Source organism: Panulirus ornatus, chromosome 6 (genome assembly GCF_036320965.1).
Source record: "Panulirus ornatus isolate Po-2019 chromosome 6, ASM3632096v1, whole genome shotgun sequence".
Lineage (NCBI taxonomy): Eukaryota > Metazoa > Arthropoda > Malacostraca > Decapoda > Palinuridae > Panulirus > Panulirus ornatus.
In genome coordinates this window covers 23789052-23804415 of record NC_092229.1, presented here as the reverse complement: position 1 = coordinate 23804415, position 15364 = coordinate 23789052, and the positions used below count along the sequence as shown (strand labels likewise).

The following is a 15364-nucleotide window of genomic DNA, read 5'->3' as shown; positions in this document are numbered from 1 at the left end:
TTACCCCAGACGTTTCACATGCCCTGGTTCAAACCATTGACAGCATGTCGATCCCGGTATAACACATCGTTCCAATTCACTCTATTCCTTGCACGTCTTTCACCCTCCTGCATGTTCAGGCCCTGATCACTCAGAATCTTTTTCACTCCATCTTTCTGATCTCTACTGATCTCTCAACCACACTCTTTTTATTACCACACATCTCTCTTACCCTTTCATTACTTACTCAATCAAACCACTTATATATATATATATATATATATATATATATATATATATATATATATATATATATATATTTTATTTTTTTGCTTTGTCGCTGTCTCCCGCGTTTGCGAGGTAGCGCAAGGAAACAGATGAAAGAAATGGCCCAACCCACCCCCATACACATGTATATACATACGTCCACATACGCAAATATACATGCCTACACAGCTTTCCATGGTTTACCCCAGACGCTTCACATGCCCTGATTCAATCCACTGACAGCACATCAACCCCGGTATACCACATCGATCCGATTCACTCTATTCCTTGCCCTCCTTTCACCCTCCTGCATGTTCAGGCCCCAATCACACAAAATCTTTTTCACTCCATCTTTCCACCTCCAATTTGGTCTCCCACTTCTCCTCGTTCCCTCCACCTCCGACACATATATCCTCTTGGTCAATCTTTCCTCACTCATTCTCTCCATGTGCCCAAACCATTTCAAAACACCCTCTTCTGCTCTCTCAACCACGCTCTTTTTATTTCCACACATCTCTCTTACCCTTACATTACTTACTCGATCACTCGATCAAACCACCTCACACCACACATTGTCCTCAAACATCTCATTTCCAGCACATCCATCCTCCTGCGCACAACTCTATCCATAGCCCACGCCTCGCAACCATACAACATTGTTGGAACCACTATTTCTTCAAACATACCCATTTTTGCTTTCCGAGATAATGTTCTCGACTTCCACACATTCTTCAAGGCTCCCAGGATTTTCACCCCCTCCCCCACCCTATGATCCACTTCCGCTTCCATGGTTCCATCCGCTGCCAGATCCACTCCCAGATATCTAAAACACTTTACTTCCTTCAGTTTTTCTCCATTCAAACTTACCTCCCTATATATATATATATATATATATATATATATATATATATATATAAATATATGGTGTGGGAGGCAAGTTGTTAGAAGCAGTGAAACGTTTTTATCGAGGATGTAAGGCATGTGTACGTGTAGGAAAAGAGGAAAGTGATTGGTTCTCAGTGAATGTAGGTTTGCGGCAGGGGTGTGTGATGTCGCTATGGTTGTTTAAATTGTTTATGGATGGGGTTGTTAGGGAGGTGAATGCAAGAGTTTTGGAAAGAGGGGCAAGTATGAAGTCTGTTGTGGATGAGAGAGCTTAGGAAGTGAGTCAGTTGTTGTTCGCTGATGATACAGCGATGGTAGCTGATTCATGTGAGAAACTGCAGAAGCTGGTGACTGAGTTTGGTAAAGTGTGTGAAAGAAGAAAGTTAAGAGTAAATGTGAATAAGAGCAAGGTTATTAGGTACAGTAGGGTTGAGGGTCAAGTCAACTGGGAGGTAAGTTTGAATGGAGAAAAACTGGAGGAAGTAAAGTGTCTTAGATATCTGGGAGTGGATCTGGCAGCGGATGGAACCATGGAAGCAGAAGAGAATCATAGGGTGGGGGAGGGGGCAAAAATTTTGGGAGCCTTGAAGAATGTTTGGAAGTCGAGAATATTATCTTGGAAAGCAAAAATGGGTATGTTTGAAGGAATAGTGGTTCCAACAATGTTGTATGGCTGCGAGGTGTGGGCTATGGATAGAGTTGTGCGCAGGAGGGTGGATGTGCTGGAAATGAGATGTTTGAGGACAATATGTGGTGTGAGGTGGTTTGATCGAGTAAGTAATGTAAGGGTAAGAGACATGTGTGGAAATAAAAAGAGTGTGTTTGAGAGAGCAGAAGAGGGTGTTTTGAAATGGTTTGGTCACATGGAGAGAATGAGTGAGGAAAGATTGACAAAGAGGATATATGTGTCAGAGGTGGAGGGAACGAGAAGAAGTGGGAAACCAAATTGGAGGTGGAAAGATGGAGTGAAAAAGATTTTGAGTGATCGGGGCCTGAACATGCAGGAGGGTGAAAGGCGTGCAAGGAATAGAGTGAATTGGAATGATGTGGTATACCGGGGTCGAATTGCTGTCAATGGATTGACCCAGGGCCTGTGAAGCGTCTGAGGTAAACCATGGAAAGTTCTTTGGGGCCTGGATGTGGAAAGGGAGCTGTGGTTTTGGTGCATTATTACATGACAGCTAGAGACTGAGTGTGAACAAATGGTGCCTTTGTTGTCTTTTCCTAGCACTACCTCGCACACATGAGGGGGGAGTAGGTTGTTATTCCATGTGTGGCGAGGTGGTGATGGGAATAGATAAAGGCAGACAGTATGAATTATGTACATGTGTATATATGTATATGTCTGTGTGTGTATATATATGTATATATATATATATGTGTACATTGAGATGTATAGGTATTTATATATGCGTGTGTGAACGTGTATGTATATACATGTGTATGAGGGTGGGTTAGGCCATTCTTTCGTCTGTTTCCTTGCGCTACCTCACTAACGCAGGAGACAGCGACAAAGCAAATAAAATAGAAAAATATATTTCTTCTTTCACACACTTTACCAAACTCAGTCACCAGCTTCTGCAGTTTCTCACATGAATCAGCCACCAGCGTTGTATCATCAGCGAACAACAACTGGCTTACTTCCCAAGCACTCTCATCCACAACAGACTGCATACTTGCCCCTCTTTCCAAAACTCTTGCATTCACCTCCCAAACAACCCCATCTATAAACAAATTAAACAACCATGGAGACATCACACACCCCTGGCGCAAACCTACATTCACTGAGAACCAATCACTTTCCTCTCTTCCTACATGTACACATGCCTTACATCCTCGATAAAAACTTTTTACTGCTTCTAACAACTTGCCTCCCACACCATATATTCGTAATACCTTCCACAGAGCATCTCTATCAACTCTATCATATGCCTTCTCCAGATCCATAAATGCTACATACAAATCCATTTGCTTTTCTAAATATTTCTCACATACATTCTTCAAAGCAAACACCTGATCCACACATCCTCTACCACTTCTGAAACCACACTGCTCTTCCCCATTCTGATGGTCTGTACATGCTTTCACCCTCTCAATCAATGCCTTCCCATATAATTTCCCAGGAATACTCAACAAACTTATACCTCTGTAATTTGAGCACTCACTTTTATCCCCTTTGCCTTTGTACAATGGCACTATGCAAGCATTCCGCCAATCCTCAGGCAACTCACCATGAGTCGTACATACATTAAATAACCTCGCCAACCAGTCAACAATACAGTCACCCACTTTTTTAATAAATTCCACTGCATTACCATCCAAACCCGCTGCCTTGCCGGCTTTCATCTTCCGCAAAGCTTTTTCTACCTCTTCTCTGTTTATCAAATCATTCTCGCTAACCCTCTCACTTTGCACACCACCTCGACCAAAACACCCTATATCTGCCACTCTGTCATCAAACACATTCAACAAACCTTCAAAATACTCACTCCATCTCCTTCTCACATCACCACTACTTGTTATCACCTCCCCATTAGGCAGGGGTGTGTGATGTGTCCATGGTTGTTTAATTTGTTTATGGATGGGGTTGCTAGGGAGGTGAATGCAAGAGGTTTGGAAAGAGGGGCAATTATGCATTCTGTCGTTGATGAGAGAGCTTGGGAAGTGAGTCAGTTGTTGTTCGCTGATGATACAGTGCTGGTGGCTGATTCATGTGAGAAACTACAGAAGCTGGTGACTGAGTTTGGTAAAGTGTGTGAAAGAAGAAAGTTAAGAGTAAATGTGAATAAGAGCAAGGTTATTAGGTACAGTAGGGTTGAGGGTCAAGTCAATTGGGAGGTGAGTTTGAATGGAGAAAAACTGGAGGAAGTGAAGTGTTTTAGATATCTGGGAGTGGATTTGGCAGCAGATGGAACCATGGAAGCGGAAGTGAATCATGGGGTGGGAGAGGGGGCAAAAATTCTGGGAGTCTTGAAGAATGTGTGGAAGTCGAGAACATTATCCCGGAAAGCAAAAATGGGTATGTTTGAAGGAATAGTGGTTCCAACAATGTTGTATGGCTGTGAGGCGTGGGCTATGGATAGAGTTGTGCGCAGGAGGGTAGATGTGCTGGAAATGAGATATTTGAGGACAATATGTGGTGTGAGGTGGTTTGATTGAGTAAGTGATAATAGGGTAAGAGAGATGTGTGGTAATGAGTAAGTAATAATAGGGTAAGAGAGATATGTGGTAATAAAAAGAGTGTGGTTGAGAGAGGAGAGGAGGGTGTTTTGAAATGGTTTGGTAACATGGAGAGAATGAGTGAGGAAATACTGACAAAGAGGATATATGTGTCAGAGGTGGAGGGAACGAGGAGAAGTGGGAGACCAAATTGGAGGTGGAAAGATGGAGTGAAAAAGATTTTGAGTGATTGGGGCCTGAACATGCAGGAGGGTGAAAGGCGTGCAAGGAATAGAGTGAATTGGAACGATGTGGTATACTGGGGTCGATGTGCTGGCAATGGATTGAACCAGGGCATGTGAAGCATCTGAGGTAAACCATGGAAAGTTCTGTGGGGCTTCGATGTGGAAAGGGAGCTGTGGTTTCGGTGCATTATAACATGACAGCTAGAGACTGAGTGTGAACGAATGTGGCCTTTGTTGTCTTTTCCTAGCGCTACCTCACACACATGAGGGGGGAAGGGGATGTTATTTCATGTGTGACAAGGTGGTGATGGGAATGAATATAGGCAGACAGTATGAATTATGTACATGTGTATATGTGTATATGTCTGTGTGTGTATATGTATGTATACGTTGAGATGTATAGGTATGTATATTTTGCGTGTGTGGACGTGTATGTATATACATGTGTATGTGGGTGGGTTGGGCCATTCTTTCGTCTGTTTCCTTGCGCTACCTCGCTAACGCAGGAGACGGCGATAAAGCAAAATAAATAAGTAAAAATGAATATAAATATATATATATCTTTCTTTCTTTCAAACTATTCGCCATTTCCCGCATCAGCGAGGTAGCGTTAAGAACAGAGAACTGAGCCTTTCAGGGAATATCCTCACCTGGCCCCCTTCTCTGTTCCTTCTTTTGGAAAAATTAGAAAAATAGAGAGGGGAGGATTTCCAGCCCCCCGCTCCCTCCCCTTTTAGTCGCCTTCTATGACACGCAGGGAATACGTGGGAAGTATTCTTTCTCCCCTATCCCCTGGGAAATAAATATTTTTTTTTTTTTTTGCTTTGTCGCTGTCTCCCGCGTTTGCGAGGTAGCGCAAGGAAACAGACGAAAGCAATGGCCCAACCCACCCCCTTACACATGTATATACATACATCCACACACGCAAATATACATACCTACACAGCTTTCCATGGTTTACCCCAGACGCTTCACATGCCCCGATTCAATCCATTGACAGCACGTCAACCCCGGTATACCACATCGCTCCAATTCACTCTATTCCTTGCCCTCCTTTCACCCTCCTGCATGTTCAGGCCCCGATCACACAAAATCTTTTTCACTCCATCTTTCCACCTCCAATTGGGGTCTCCCTCTTCTCCTCGTTCCCTCCACCTCTGACACATATATCCTCTTGGTCAATCTTTCCTCACTCATTCTCTCCATGTGCCCAAACCATTTCAAAACACCCTCTTCTGCTCTCTCAACCACGCTCTTTTTATTTCCACACATCTCTCTTACCCTTACGTTACTTACTCGATCAAACCACCTCACACCACACATTGTCCTCAAACATCTCATTTCCAGCACATCCATCCTCCTGCGCACAACTCTATCCATAGCCCATGCCTCGCAACCATACAACATTGTTGGAACCACTATTCCTTCAAACATACCCATTTTTGCTTTCCGAGGTAATGTTCTTGACTTCCACACATTCTTCAAGGCTCCCAGAATTTTCACCCCCTCCCCCAACCTATGATCCACTTCCGCTTCCATGGTTCCATCCACTGCCAGATCCACTCCCAGATATCTAAAACACTTCACTTCCTCCAGTTATTCTCCATTCAAACTCACCTCCCAATTGACTTGACCCTCAACCCTACTGTACCTAATAACCTTGCTCTTATTCACATTTACTCTTAACTTTCTTCTTTCACACACTTTACCAAACTCAGTCACCAGCTTCTGCAGTTTCTCACATGAATCAGCCACCAGCGCTGTATCATCAGCGAACAACAACTGACTCACTTCCCAAGCTCTCTCATCCCCAACAGACTTCATACTTGCCCCTCTTTCCAAAACTCTTGCATTCACCTCCCTAACAACCCCATCCATAAACAAATTAAACAACCATGGAGACATCACACACCCCTGCCGTAAACCTACATTCACTGAGAACCAATCACTTTCCTCTCTTCCTACACGTACACATGACTTACATATATATATATATATATATATATATATATATATATATATATATATATATATATATATATATATAAGGGGATAAGAGTGAGTGCTCAAATTACAGAGGTATAAGTTTGTTGAGTATTCCTGGTAAATTATATGGGAGGGTATTGATTGAGAGGGTGAAGGCATGTACAGAGCTTCAGATTGGGGAAGAGCATTGTGGTTTCAGAAGTGGTAGAGGGTGTGTGGATCAGGTGTTTGCTTTGAAGAATGTATGTGAGAAATACTTAGAAAAGCAAATGGATTTGTATGTAGCATTTATGGATCTGGAGAAGGCATATGATAGAGTTGATAGAGATGCTCTGTGGAAGGTATTAAGAATATATGGTGTGGGAGGCAAGTCGTTAGAAGCAGTGAAAAGTTTTTATCGAGGATGTAAGGCATGTGTACGTGTAGGAAGAGAGGAAAGTGATTGGTTCTCAGTGAATGTAGGTTTGCGGCAGGGGTGTGTGATGTCTCCATGGTTGTTTAATTTGTTTATGGATGGGGTTGTTAGGGAGGTGAATGCAAGAGTTTTGGAAAGAGGGGTAAGTATGAAGTCTGTTGGGGATGAGAGAGCTTGGGAAGTGAGTCAGTTGTTGTTCGCTGATGATACAGCGCTGGTGGCTGATTCATGTGAGAAACTGCAGAAGCTGGTGACTGAGTTTGGCAAAGTGTGTGAAAGAAGAAAGTTAAGAGTAAATGTGAATAAGAGCAAGGTTATTAGGTACAGTCGGGTTGAGGGTCAAGTCAGTTGGGAGGTAAGTTTGAATGGAGAAAAACTGGAGGAAGTGAAGTGTTTTAGATATCTGGGAGTGGATCTGGCAGCAGATGGAGCCATGGAAGCGGAAGTGGATCATAGGGTGGGGGAGGGGGTGAAAATCCTGGGAGCCTTGAAGAATGTGTGGAAGTCGAGAACATTATCTCGGAAAGCAAAAATGGGTATGTTTGAAGGAATAGTGGTTCCAACAATGTTGTATGGTTGCGAGGCGTGGGCTATGGATAGAGTTGTGCGCAGGAAGACGGATGTGCTGGAAATGAGATGTTTGAGGACAATGTGTGGTGTGAGGTGGTTTGATCGAGTAAGTAACGTAAGGATAAGAGAGATGTGTGGAAATAAAAAGAGCGTGGTTGAGAGAGCAGAGGAGGGTGTTTTGAAATGGTTTGGGCACATGGAGAGAATGAGTGAGGAAAGATTGACCAAGAGGATATATGTGTCGGAGATGGAGGGAACGAGAAGTGGAAGACCAAATTGGAGGTGGAAAGATGGAGTGAAAAAGATTTTGTGTGATCGGGGCCTGAACATGCAGGAGGGTGAAAGGAGGGCAAGGAATAGAGTGAATTGGATCGATGTGGTATACCGGGGTTGACGTGCTGTCAGTGGATTGAATCAGGGCATGTGAAGCGTCTGGGGTAAACCATGGAAAGCTGTGTAGGTATGTATATTTGCGTGTGTGGACATATGTATATACATATGTATGGGGGTGGGTTGAGCCATTTCTTTCGTCTGTTTCCTTGCTTTACCTCGGAAATGCGGGAGACAGCGACAAAGCCAAAAAAAAAAAAAAAATATATACATATATAAATTTTTTTTTTTTCTTTCAAACTATTCGCCATTTCCCGCGTTAGCAAGGTAGCATTAAGAACAGAGGACTGGGCCTCTGATGGAACATCCTCACCTGGCCCCCCTCTCTGTTCCTTCCTTTGGAAAATTAAAAAAAAAAAAAAAAAAAAACAAGAGGGGAGGATTTCCAGCCCCCCCCGCTCCCTCCCCTTTTAGTCACCTTCTATGACACGCAGGGAATACGTGGGAAGTATTCTTTCTCCCCTATCCCCAGGGATATATATATATATATATATATATATATATATATATATATATATATATATATATATATATATATATTTTTTTTTTTTTTATACTTTGTCGCTGTCTCCCGCGTTTGCGAGGTAGCGCAAGGAAACAGACGAAAGAAATGGCCCAACCCTCCCCATACACATGTACATACACACGTCCACTCACGCAAATATACATACCTACACAGCTTTCCATGGTTTACCCCGGACGCTTCAAATGCCTTGATTCAATCCACTGACAGCACGTCAACCCCTGTATACCACATCGCTCCAATTCACTCTATTCCTTGCCCTCCTTTCACCCTCCTGCATGTTCAGGCCCCGATCACACAAAATCCTTTTCACTCCATCTTTCCACCTCCAATTTGGTCTCCCTCTTCTCCTCGTTCCCTCCACCTCCGACACATATATCCTCTTGGTCAATCTTTCCTCACTCATTCTCTCCATGTGCCCAAACCATTTCAAAACACCCTCTTCTGCTCTCTCAACCACGCTCTTTTTATTTCCACACATCTCTCTTACCCTTACGTTACTTACTCGATCAAACCACCTCACACCACACATTGTCCTCAAACATCTCATTTCCAGCACATCCATCCTCCTGCGCACAACTCTATCCATAGCCCACGCCTCGCAACCATACAACATTGTTAGAACTACTATTCCTTCAAACATACCCATTTTTGCTTTCCGGGATACTGTTCTCGACTTCCACACATTTTTCAAGGCTCCCAAAATTTTCGCCCCCTCCCCCACCCTATGATCCACTTCCGCTTCCATGGTTCCATCCGCTGACAGATCCACTCCCAGATATCTAAAACACTTCACTTCCTCCAGTTTTTCTCCATTCAAACTCACCTCCCAATTGACTTGACCCTCAACCCTACTGTACCTAATAACCTTGCTCTTATTCACATTTACTCTTAACTTTCTTCTTCCACACACTTTACCAAACTCCGTCACCAGCTTCTGCAGTTTCTCACATGAATCCGCCACCAGCGCTGTATCATCAGCGAACAACAACTGACTCACTTCCCAAGCTCTCTCATCCCCAACAGACTTCATACTTGCCCCTCTTTCCAAAACTCTTGCATTTACCTCCCTAACAACCCCATCCATAAACAAATTAAACAACCATGGAGACATCACACACCTCTGCCGCAAACCTACATTCACTGAGAACCAATCACTTTCCTCTCTTCCTACACGTACACATGCCTTACATCCTCGATAAAAACTTTTCACTGCTTCTAACAACTTGCCTCCCACACCATATATTCTTAATACCTTCCACAGAGCATCTCTATCAACTCTATCATATGCCTTCTCCAGATCCATAAATGCTACATACAAATCCATTTGCTTTTCTAAGTATTTCTCACATACATTCTTCAAAGCAAACACCTGATCCACACATCCTCTACCACTTCTGAAACCACACTGCTCTTCCCCAATCTGATATATATATATATATATATATATATATATATATATATATATATATATATATATATATATATTTTAGATATCTGGGAGTGGATCTGGCAGCGGATGGAACCATGGAAGCGGAAGTGGATCATAGGGTGGGGGAGGGGGCGAAAATTCTGGGAGCCTTGAAGAATGTGTGGAAGTCGAGAACATTATCTCGGAAAGCAAAAATGGGTATGTTTGAAGGAATAGTGGTTCCAACAATGTTGTATGGTTGCGAGGCGTGGGCTATGGATAGAGTTGTGCGCAGGAGGATGGATGTGCTGGAAATGAGATGTTTGAGGACAATGTGTGGTGTGAGGTGGTTTGATCGAGTGAGTAACGTAAGGGTAAGAGAGATGTGTGGAAATAAAAAGAGCGTGGTTGAGAGAGCAGAAGAGGGTGTTTTGAAGTGGTTTGGGCACATGGAGAGAATGAGTGAGGAAAGATTGACCAAGAGGATATATGCGTCGGAGGTGGAGGGAACGAGGAGAAGAGGGAGACCAAATTGGAGGTGGAAAGATGGAGTGAAAAAGATTTTGTGTGATCGGGGCCTGAACATGCAGGAGGGTGAAAGGAGGGCAAGGAATAGAGTGAATTAGAGCGATGTGGTATACCGGGGTTGACGTGCTGTCAGTGGATTGAATCAAGGCATGTGAAGCGTCTGGGGTAAACCATGGAAAGCTGTGTAGGTATGTGTATTTGCGTGTGTGGACGTATGTGTATACGTGTGTATGGGGTGGGGGGGGGTTGGGCCATTTCTTTCGTCTGTTTCCTTGCGTTACCTCGCAAACGCGGGAGACAGCGACAAAGTATAATAAATAAAATAAAATAAATATATATATATATATATATATATATATATATATATATATATATATATATATATATATATATATATATATATATACATATACCAGGAGAGACTGAGTACAGAATGGAAAAAGGTGAGAACAATGGAAGTAAGGGGAGTGGGGGAGGAATGGGATGTATTTAGGGAATCAGTGATGGATTGCGCAAAAGATGCTTGTGGCATAAGAATAGTGGGAGTTGGCTTGATTAGAAAGGGTAGTGAGTGGTGGGATGAAGAAGTAAGAGTATTAGTGAAAGAGAAGAGAGAGGCATTTGGACGACTTTTGCAGGGAAAAAATGCAATTGAGTGGGAGATGTATAAAAGAAAGAGACAGGAGGTCAAGAGAAAGGTGCAAGAGGTGAAAAAAAGGGCAAATGAGAGTTGGGGTGAGAGAGTATCATTAAATTTTAGGGAGAATAAAAAGATGTTCTGGAAGGAGGTAAATAAAGTGAAGGGCGCAAATGGGGAGGTGATAACAAGTAGTGGTGATGTGAGGAGATGGAGTGAGTATTTTGAAGTTTTGTTGAATGTGTTTGATGATAGAGTGGCAGATATAGGGTGTTTTGGTCGAGGTGGTTTGCAAAGTGAGAGGGTTAGGGAAAATGATTTGGTAAACAGAGAAGAGGTAGGAAAAGCTTTGCGGAAGATGAAAGCCGGCAAGGCAGCAGGTTTGGATGGTACTGCAGTGGAATTTATTAAAAAAGGGGGTGACTGTATTGTTGACTGGTTGGTAAGGTTATTTAATGTATGTATGACTCATGGTGAGGTGCCTGAGGATTGGCGGAATGCGTGCATAGTGCCATTGTACAAAGGCAAAGGGGATAAGAGTGAGTGCTCAAATTACAGAGGTATAAGTTTGTTGAGTATTCCTGGCAAATTATATGGGAGGGTATTGATTGAGAGGGTTAAGGCATGTACAGAGCATCAGATTGGGGAAGAGCAGTGTGGTTTCAGAAGTGGTAGAGGATGTGTGGATCAGGTGTTTGCTTTGAAGAATGTATGTGAGAAATACGTAGAAAAGCAAATGGATTTGTATGTAGCATTTATGGATCTGGAGAAGGCATATGATAGAGTTGATAGAGATGCTCTGTGGAAGGTATTAAGAATATATGGTGTGGGAGGCAAGTTGTTAGAAGCAGTGAAAAGTTTTTATCGAGGATGTAAGGCATGTGTACGTGTAGGAAGAGAGGAAAGTGATTGGTTCTCAGTGAATGTAGGTTTGTAGCAGGGGTGTGTGATGTCTCCATGGTTGTTTAATTTGTTTATGGATGGGGTTGTTAGGGAGGTGAATGCAAGAGTTTTGGAAAGAGGGGCAAGTATGAAGTCTGTTGGGGATGAGAGAGCTTGGGAAGTGAGTCAGTTGTTGTTCGCTGATGATACAGCGCTGGTGGCTGATTCATGTGAGAAACTGCAGAAGCTGGTGACTGAGTTTGGTAAAGTGTGTGAAAGAAGAAAGTTAAGAGTAGATGTGAATAAGAGCAAGGTTATTAGGTACATTAGGGTTGAGGGTCAAGTCAAATGGGAGGTGAGTTTGAATGGAGAAAAACTGGAGGAAATGAAGTGTTTTAGATATCTGGGAGTGGATCTGGCAGCAGATGGAAACATGGAAGCGGAAGTGGATCATAGGGTGGGGGAGGGGGCGAAAATTCTGGGAGCCTTGAAGAATGTGTGGAAGTCGAGAACATTGTCTCGGAAAGCAAAAATGGGTATGTTTGAAGGAATAGTGGTTCCAATAATGTTGTATGGTTGCGAGGCGTGGACTATGGATAGAGTTGTGCGCAGGAGGATGGATGTGCTGGAAATGAGATGTTTGAGGACAATGTGTGGTGTGAGGTGGTTTGATCGAGTAAGTAACGTACGGGTAAGAGGTGGAAATAAAAAGAGCGTGGTTGAGAGAGCAGAAGAGGGTGTTTTGAAATGGTTTGGGCACATGGAGAGAATGAGTGAGGAAAGATTGACCAAGAGGATATATGTGTCAGAGGTGGAGGGAACAAGGAGAAGAGGGAGACCAAATTGGAGGTGGAAAGATGGAGTGAAAAAGATTTTGTGTGATCGGGGCCTGAACATGCAGGAGGGTGAAAGGAGGGCAAGGAATAGAGTGAATTGGAGCGATGTGGTATACCGGGGTTAACGTGCTGTCAGTGGATTGAATCGAGGGATGTGAAGCGTCTGGGGTAAACCATGGAAAGCTGTGTAGGTATGTATATTTGCGTCTGTGGACGTATGTATATACATGTGTATGGGGGTGGGTTGGGCCATTTCTTTCGTCTGTTTCCTTGCGCTACCTCGCAAACGCGGGAGACAGCTGCAAAAAAGAAAAAAAAAAATATATATATATATATATATATATATATATATATATATATATATATATATATATATTTTTTTTTTTTTGCTTTGTCGCTGTCTCCCTCCTGTAAAATAAAAAAATATATATATATATATATATATATATATATATATATATATATATATATATATATATATATATATATATATATATATATATCTTTCTTTTCTTTCTTTCATACTATTCGCCATTTCCCGCATTAGCGAGGTAGCGTTGAGAACAGAGGACTGGGCCCTTGAGGGAATATCCTCACCTGGGCCCCTTCTCTGTTCCCTCTTTTGGAAAAATTAAAAAAAAAAAAAAAAAAAAAAAAAAAAAAAGTGAGAGGGGAGGATTTCCGGCCCCCCGCTCCCTCCCCTTTAGTCGCCTTCTACGACACGCAGGGAATACGTGGGAGTATTCTTTCTCCCCTATCCCCAGGGAAAAAATGCAATTGAATGGGAGAAGTATAAAAGAAAGAGACAGGAGGTCAAGAGAAAGGTGCAAGAGGTGAAAAAAAGGGCAAATGAGAGTTGGGGTGAGAGACTATCAGTAAATTTTAGGGAGAATAAAAAGATGTTCTGGAAGGAGGTAAATAGGGTGCGTAAGACAAGGGAGCAAATGGGAACTTCAGTGAAGGGCGTAAATGGGGAGGTGATAACAAGTAGTGGTGATGTGAGAAGGAGATGGAATGAGTATTTTGAAGGTTTGTTGAATGTGTCTGATGACAGAGTGGCAGATATAGGGTGTTTTGGTCGAGGTGGTGTGCAAAGTGAGAGGGTTAGGGAAAATGATTTGGTAAACAGAGAAGAGGTAGTAAAAGCTTTGCGGAAGATGAAAGCCGGCAAGGCAGCAGGTTTGGATGGTATTGCAGTGGAATTTATTAAAAAAGGGGGTGACTGTATTGTTGACTGGTTGGTAAGGTTATTTAATGTATGTATGACTCATGGTGAGGTGCCTGAGGATTGGCGGAATGCGTGCATAGTGCCATTGTACAAAGGCAAAGGGGATAAGAGTGAGTGCTCAAATTACAGAGGTATAAGTTTGTTGAGTATTCCTGGTAAACTATATGGGAGGGTATTGATTGAGAGGGTGAAGGCATGTACAGAGCATCAGATTGGGGAAGAGCAGTGCGGTTTCAGAAGTGGTAGAGGATGTGTGGATCAGGTGTTTGCTTTGAAGAATGTATGTGAGAAATACTTAGAAAAGCAAATGGATTTGTATGTAGCATTTATGGATCTGGAGAAGGCATATGATAGAGTTGATAGAGATGCTCTGTGGAAGGTATTAAGAATATATGGTGTGGGAGGCAAGTTGTTAGAAGCAGTGAAAAGTTTTTATCGAGGATGTAAGGCATGTGTACGTGTAGGAAGAGAGGAAAGTGATTGGTTCTCAGTGAATGTAGGTTTGCGGCAGGGGTGTGTGATGTCTCCATGGTTGTTTAATTTGTTTATGGATGGGGTTGTTAGGGAGGTAAATGCAAGAGTCCTGGAAAGAGGGGCAAGTATGAAGTCTGTTGGGGATGAGAGAGCTTGGGAAGTGAGTCAGTTGTTGTTCGCTGATGATACAGCGCTGGTGGCTGATTCATGTGAGAAACTGCAGAAGCTGGTGACTGAGTTTGGTAAAGTGTGTGGAAGAAGAAAGTTAAGAGTAAATGTGAATAAGAGCAAGGTTATTAGGTACAGTCGGGTTGAGGGTCAAGTCAATTGGGAGGTGAGTTTGAATGGAGAAAAACTGGAGGAAGTGAAGTGTTTTAGATATCTGGGAGTGGATCTGTCAGCGGATGGAACCATGGAAGCGGAAGTGGATCATAGGGTGGGGGAGGGGGCGAAAATTTTGGGAGCCTTGAAAAATGTGTGGAAGTCGAGAACATTATCTCGGAAAGCAAAAATGGGTATGTTTGAAGGAATAGTGGTTCCAACAATGTTGTATGGTTGCGAGGCGTGGGCTATGGATAGAGTTGTGCGCAGGAGGATGGATGTGCTGGAAATGAGATGTTTGAGGACAATGTGTGGTGTGAGGTGGTTTGATCGAGTAAGTAACGTAAGGGTAAGAGAGATGTGTGGAAATATAAAGAGCGTGGTTGAGAGAGCAGAAGAGGGTGTTTTGAAATGGTTTGGGCACATGGAGAGAATGAGTGAGGAAAGATTGACCAAGAGGATATATGTGTCAGAGGTGGAGGGAACGAGGAGAAGAGGGAGACCAAATTGGAGGTGGAAAGATGGAGTGAAAAAGATTTTGTGTGATCGGGGCCTGAACATGCAGGAGGGTGAAAGGAGGGCAAGGAATAGAGTGAATTGGAGCGATGTGGTATACAGGGGTTGACGT

The 15364-nt window shown here is 42.9% G+C and overlaps 1 protein-coding gene across 1 annotated transcript in view; it reads left to right on the top strand.

Annotated features, from left to right (window-relative positions):
• LOC139749130 (uncharacterized) overlaps nt 1-15364 on the top strand; it is a 191519-nt gene that overhangs the window by 129776 nt on the left and 46379 nt on the right. The window lies entirely within an intron of this gene.